At 36.5% G+C, this 7,513-nt stretch overlaps 1 pseudogene; it reads right to left on the reverse strand.

The window, feature by feature from the left end:
* Positions 1-5,413: 5,413 nt before the first annotated feature.
* LOC143665338 (ubiquitin carboxyl-terminal hydrolase 14 pseudogene) lies at positions 5,414-7,043 on the reverse strand (annotated as a pseudogene).
* Between the last annotated feature and the right edge of the window lie 470 nt (positions 7,044-7,513).

Here is a 7,513-nt window from a genome sequence, read left to right on the forward strand (position 1 = left end):
GTCATTGTATGCCAAGTATGTTGTTTTCTCTTGCTTCAGGTTGAGTGAATGTGAGGTGAACAAAGATATATACAAATAAACTCACCAAAATCTACAGCCAAGCAAGTGTGGTAATTGAAAACAAATATTTGATTTACTCATTCCTTTTCTGCTGTTTTAGTGTAGATAGTGAATACTTGACTATGTAAATGCAAAACTCCGTAGACATGGCACAAAAGAAACAGGTAAGTGAATATAAAGTCACATTCACATTTGTATATTTTCAATGCCAGCTAGTACTAGAATATTTTTGGGATGGCCAGATTGATCAAGCCTTTACAAATAGGATGTAGAGATTGATAGAATTTTGTATTGGCACATGTACATTTATAGCTATTGACAAAGCTTAACTCTTCTTAAGAACACTCCAACTAATATTGGCATTCTGTTTTATTCGATGACACTCAACATGATGTACTGTGGAAGACTTTAAGACTTTCAGTGTTTGACTAAGCTTTACAGTTATTAATGTTTAATCACTTACAATTCAGAAAGCATTGTGCTTTCATTTTTATGTGGCTTGTTTATCTATGTAAAGTAAATCAACAGTGCCTTTCTGATAGTCTCCTAGTACATTTATAATGAGTCCCATTTGTTGATCAGTGATGAATATGGATACAACTGCTATTTGGAATTAATTTATCATTCTATACAGATTCTGAACTGAATCTTCTCTTTGCAATGATTATAGTGAAAGTAAATACCAGCCAAAGCAATGGACATCTTGGGGGGACAAGGTTAAATCCTTCTTTCTTTCTTTTTTTTTGTCCTAATGTACAATTTAAGTTATCTTTTTCCTGAACTATTTCTATACTATAAATAAAAAAGCGTTAACATTAAAAACACACTTCGGGTGAGAAAGATTTTTAGCCCGAGAGAGTTGAAATTCTGTCTTACCCATCATTAAGGACAGTACAACCATCCCAGGCAAACAATGCAGAGACCTTGAACCATAATTCTGCACATGCCACTGCAATGAATGCCCACATTGTAACATCATCATTGGGGCACTAGTGAGAGACAAAATGCACTTGGCCAAAGCTGGGGGAAACAGGGACACAAAGAACCCGATTCAAGCAAAGCATAGTGGGTAGAGGACACATTAGTAGAATTTTAACAGACTCCTGGCATGTGAAGCTACTATTTAGTTTACATTTGGCCTTTTACAAAAATGCTGAAGTGATTTTTGCAAGTCCTCTTTGTATGTTGAAAGACTGCAAATATAAAGAAAAGCTCAATTCTTTCACGTCTGAAAATTTATGAAAGTTTGCAAAAGTACAAAAATATTTTTAAAAATCTTGGTTTCAAAAGAAATGAAGAAAATTCAAAACTACTCATCTACACAGTCCTACAAATGGAAAAATGCAGTTCTATTATTTCTTTTTGTGAAACTGGCCTGAAGAGTGAACAAACAAGCCACAAGCAGGCTGACAAATATTCAGTTACCCTTGTCATCAGAGTCTCACCATCAAGTCAGATTCAGTCTTCATTCACCTATCTATAGCAGCAAGGAAAAGGAGTCTCACGCATGGCTTTAACAAAAAGTTTGAATTCATTCCTTATTCTGTACCTAGAGTTTGAATACACACTCACCTTTTGATAGGTGATTCATGGTCAGTGGATGGGAAGGCAGGAAGATACGGCAATAAGCAGAGTTTGAGAAAATGGAATCCTTTGCAACTTTCAAGAGAATGAGCAACAGGCTGAAGTCAAAGTATCCATACATTGGTCCAAAGGGACGGCTGTGACCGAACTGCACATATGGGAGTGGCACAGCTGCTGTCCGTCCCCTGCTGCCCTTAACAGGTTTGGCTGGTGACTGGTTCTGACTCTGGAGTTGTCCCCCTGCTTCCACGTCAGCCTCAGCACATGGAGCCTGCCTGGAAGCTGCTAAAGCCAAACAAAAGGTCCCTCCTTTGGGATGATTCTCTTGATTCCCTACCAGATTTTCCAGGGCCCTTTGTCAGTGGCAGCACCTTCCTCCTGTGCTTGCTGCTTTGCAAGCGTGTGTACCTGAGGCACTTTTATGATGCCCGAGTTGTGCGCCAATCGTGGATTTCCTTTTTTCTGGGTGCTTCCTCAGGCTGAGTTCTCAGCCTAGTTGTGCGGCAGCACCTCCTGGGAATTTACGAAAAATTCAGATCCCCAGGTTCAAATAGGTCTGGGTGGAATCCAGGCCATTAATGAATCTAATTTGACAAATCACTGCTCTTGGCCCTCTAGTTTTACGCAAATTATGATAAAGACACATAGTTTAAAAAATTTATCTTTTCAAACGAATTTGTAAAAAGCAGCATCAATGATTTGAAGTAATGCAAAATGACGTATTGTAATTAAATCTTTAATTCAATATAGATTTAAAATGCTGATAGAAATCACATTACATTAATTTTTAAAATGATTTTGCATAATGTGAAAAGTAGAGGATTCTCTTTTATGAAGGGAATCTTAGTCTGGTAAGAGCCATATGTTTAGGAGAGATCTGAAACTCTCTAAGAAAGCAATTTGTATATAACCAGTTCATGCCTATCCCACCAATCACTCAACAGCATTGATGATGCATGATTTGTTTAATTGCTTATCTACTAGTTTAATACAGGGATTCACTTATATAACCTTTATTACTTGTATTAATAGAGAAATAAATATTTCTTATGCTATCTAGTCATTTCTATTTCTGCCTCTTTAGCTTTTTTTGTATATCTATTTGTCCATTTTTACCTTCTCTCACTGGGATGTTAGAGTTTTGATTATGGGTATGAAAAGATCGCTATGTGTTAAGATCTTTGGCTTATTGCATTTGTTGGCAATTTTTGTTTCTTAAAATTTAAAACTGACTTGGCAGACATTGCCACGTAAACCAAGATGGAGTGCTGGAATCATTCTCAACACTTCAACTGGGTGGTAGTTATCAAGAAATTATAGTCACTACACAATATATGACAACCTATTTAATACTCTTTTTTTTTTGCATGGCCAGGCACCAGGAAGCGAACCCGGGTCTCCGGTGCAGCAGGCGAGAACTCTGCCACTGAGTCACCATCACCTGCCCTGTGCTATTTTTGTATTATTTTTAATAGTTTGACTGTCAGGGTTACTGGACATTGTGTAATTACATAACATTAAAAATATTTGTTTCAAAACACTTTTGTCAGCATGGGGGTTGTTCTAGTTTGCTAGCTGCTGGAATACAACACACCAGAGATGGATTGGCTTTTAATAAAAGGGGATTTATTTAGTTAAAAACATGTAGTTCTTCAGAGGAAAGGCAGCTAACTTTCAACTGAAGTTCCTTCTTATGTGGGAAGGCAGAGGGTGATCTCTGCTGGCCTTCTCTCCAGGCCTCTGGGTTCCAACAACTTTCCCTGGGGTGATTTCTTTCTTCATCTCCAAGGGCCTGGGCTGAGCTGCGAGTGCTGAGATGAGGAATGCTGAGCTGCTTGGGCTGTGCTACATTGTGCTTTCTCATTTAAGCACCATCCAATTAAGTCAAACATCATTCATTGCAGCAGGCACACCTCGTAGATGATTATTTGCAGATGTAATCAGCAACAGATGAGGTTCACACACCATTGGCTCATGTCCACAGCAATAGATCTAGGCACCTTCACCTGGCCAAGCTGACACCTGACTCTAACTACCACAGGGGTTAACTCTTTTCTGAAAGTTTTAAATAATGTTCTGGAAAGTCATTCTGGCCCTAGATCCATTTGTACAAGTAATACTTTGATAATTTTTCAGATTTTTTCCTTCTCATTTATCTATAAATGTTTTCTAGTTCTAATTAGGCAGTTTGGACATTTTTATATTTCCAGATAATTATCTATTATGCCTCCAAATTTCAATTTCTGTATATAGAATTAGTTGCTTTTAATTTTAAAAATAATTACATAAATTTCTTCTCAAAAATTTTTACACTTTCTTTTTTAGGCCCAAATTATTTTATTTGAATTTTTTATTCTTTATTATTAGCATTGGGTTAGCCAGATGCTTCTTTATTTCATCAATTTTACCCAAAACAAATGTTACTTTGTGAGTTATCATTGACTAATTTACTTTTAAGCTTATTATATCTGAAACGTACTTTGTTGTTATTATTATGACTTCTCAACATTAATTCCTTATTTTTTTTTCTTTTCCTTTTCATGATAAAAATGTTAGGATTATGAATGGTCTCATGAATTTTAGGTCTCATAGTTCTTTTGGGCACATTATGTCTATTTTGATTTGTAGTGTTTTTGTTGTTACTTTCTAACAGTATACAGCTTATTACACATTTTAAGCGAACAAGTTGCTATTTGTAGTTAGAAACTACTCCTATACTCAATAGTGAAATTATGACAATGCATTTGAATTTTCAAGTGAATGTAATATATTTTTTTGTTAGTACAATAGTATAATACACTTTCTCAGACTCTCCTTCTAAAATATTTTTCCTTATGTATAAATTTTCTAGAATTTTCTTTATTAAATATTGATTGATAATATGGTTTCATAGTTTGACTGTAAATGTCTTTCTCTTATTTCCATTCTCAAAAAACATTTCATTGGATACAAAATTCTAGATAGTATTTTTTTTTTCTTTCAGCATGTAAGAATATGGTTACCCTTTCTTTTTTTTTTTTTTTTTTGTTACTCCCTCTTTTTTTATTAAAGATCCTCATTTTCTAAAAATAAGCAACCAGAGCTTGTCAACATTTTTTTTTAAGGCTGATTACTACAAAACCATAGTACATCAGAGAGAGACTTAGTAAATGTATAATCAAATGTACTATTATTGATCACAATTTATTTTCATCATAAAAAGCCAGCAACAGAACAGACTGAGTCAGCCGGTCAGGCTGGACAAATACTTGATTGTACCCATGTTTCCATGGGATGTAGAACAGCAGCATGGAGTTTACACAATGAGAGCAACACTTGTCTTTTCCACTTTCCTGGCAAAATTTTTGTTAGGTAAGGCAAAGGATGGCAGCTATGCATGGTGGTTTGAACCATGCAAGAACAAATAGTAGGGTAACAGGTGTGTATTAAACACCTGAGTGCTGAATCTTGGGCTGAGAAAAGCAGAGAAAAAGTCATAGAAGGTAACGGTTGAAAGGCATTTCAACCCAGAATTTCTTTTTTTAATATGCAAGAAATAAGCCTTTTAAAAATGTCTTCCTGACACTTGATACAGGGCAGCACAGTTCAAAGATAATTTTATCTTTTCTGTAATTTTTTTAGGTTGATACACAGAGTGGCTTTCAAGTCAGCTTCTGCCCTCTTTTGTTTCACATGAGAGGAAACAAAAACCACCTAAACATCTTCTTCTAAAGCTCTGGATTATAGAAATTATCAACAAGTAACATTTCTTTTCACACCTAAGCATAAATAGCTAAAATGAACATTACTGTTCACTTTCTTCCAATATTTCAACTCTGCGAGGCCCATAGAGTAGAACATAAGCTATATGCCAGTCTCCACCACCAGAAAGCCGCAAAATATCTTCTGGTGTAACGATGCTGACCTTATCATCATCAGACTGGTTCCATTCATCTTGTTTCCTTTTCACCCATGATACATAATGACCTGAAGAGCTAGACCTTTCTTGATGTGTTAGCACTGCTTGTAAGTCATAGTAGCCACAGTTATTGGAGCCAGTATCATCAGCAAAAGAAAAGGGTTCATACTTAACTTCCTTCTGGGGACTACTATTTTTGTCACTTGTCTTTGGCTGATTCACTTTTTTATCTTCTAGATCTTTGAATTTTGATCGAAAAGAGATCATTTTCTCTTGAAGTTCTGGTTTACACAGTTCATATACATCCAACATAAGAGGAAATTTAACATCCTTAAGAACTTTGGCATTCACAGATTCCTTCTCTTTATAAAAAAATCGAACCATCTGAATAGTCAAGCAAGCAGGTAACCGGCTTATTTTGGACGATTTTATATACAAAGCATTTCTTTGCAATGTTGGAGACTATTTAGTGATTTCTTCCTGAAGTCACAATTTAAGCCCTGTAAAAAGATACTTGACTTCTTGATGGATAAAGCAGCTAAGCTGAAGCTGATTTTCTTTTCCTTTTGTTACTTCTTCTTCTTCAGATTCTGTACATTTTGTGGTGGTTTCAAACTCAACACCAAAGAACTGATCAATTAAACTTTTCTTTTTAGAAGGTGTCACTGCTGATGCAGATGAAGAATCTGTTTCTTTAACAGAATCATCCTCTAAGGCTTCCAATTTCTGTTGTAATACTCGCATCATTTGTATCCAACATTCATTTGCATCCTGTTGAAGATATTGTCCTTGTTCACCCTTCTCTGCAAACTGAGGGAAAGCCATGTGCAAAAACTGCAGTAGAATAACAGGTGCAATACTAGAAGTTTTATCCATGGAGTCAAACAAATCTCTAAGGGCTGCAGTAATATACTGTGCTGAAGTCATTTCCCCTGAAGCTCTCAAGGAACCTGCATACCTTTTAAGGGCATCTTTGAGCTCAGGCACAGATCTGATACACTGAACTGTAACATTCATGTAGCAAGTGTTACCAAGATTTGTCAATCCACATGGTAATTCCATAGCAGATGCTAATTGTTCTTCCGTCATGTCTTCAACAAAGACAGTTTTAGCTGATGGTTCCTCAGGTAGAGCATCTGCTGATCCCATCATTAACAGAGTAATTCCATTTTTTATTTTGATGTTTCCCCAGTCATCATCCTTCAACGTTCCTCCTTTCACCATAACTTTCTGTCTGGCTGGCTGGACTCCAGTCAGTGCAAAAAGCTGAGCCTTGAACACCATTGGCGGTTCATCAGTATTCAACTCTACACCTTCAAATTTCTCCTTTCCCCATTTTACAGTAACGGAGTAGAGCGGCATGGCGAGGTGCGAGGGGACGCGGTGGCGCAGGGAGGATGGTCTGGCAGGGCCTGCGAAGGGAAAGAAGCGAAAGGAGGCTGTGGTGGCGGCGCTTGGTGGCGGCTGCGGCTCCGCTGCGACAAGTCTCATTCAAATCAGCCACTGGCGATGACGCAGCCTGGTTACCCTTTCTTTTGGCTTCCTTTTTTTAAAAAAATTACTTCTTTTTTATTGATATATATTATATATTCACATGCCATGTAATTGTGCAAAGTGTATAATCAGTGATTTACAATATCATCATGTAGCTGTGCATTTATCATCACAATCGACTTTTTTTTTTAATGAAAAATAGCATACATTCAAAAAAGCAATAAATTTCAAAGTGTATCGCAGCAATTAGTTGTAGAACAGATTTCAGATTTTGGTGTGGGTTGCAATTCCACAATTTTAGGTTTTTACTTTTAGCTGCGCTAAGATACTGGAGACTAAAAGAAATATTAACATAATGATTCAGCAAATCACTCATTTGTTAAACCCTACCTTCTCTGTATAACTCCACTATCACCTTTGATCTTTCTCCAACTCTGTAGGGGTGTTTGAGCTATCCCCATTCTAGCTTTTTCATTT

Source organism: Tamandua tetradactyla, chromosome 21 (genome assembly GCF_023851605.1).
Source record: "Tamandua tetradactyla isolate mTamTet1 chromosome 21, mTamTet1.pri, whole genome shotgun sequence".
In the NCBI taxonomy this organism is placed as follows: Eukaryota; Metazoa; Chordata; class Mammalia; order Pilosa; family Myrmecophagidae; genus Tamandua; species Tamandua tetradactyla.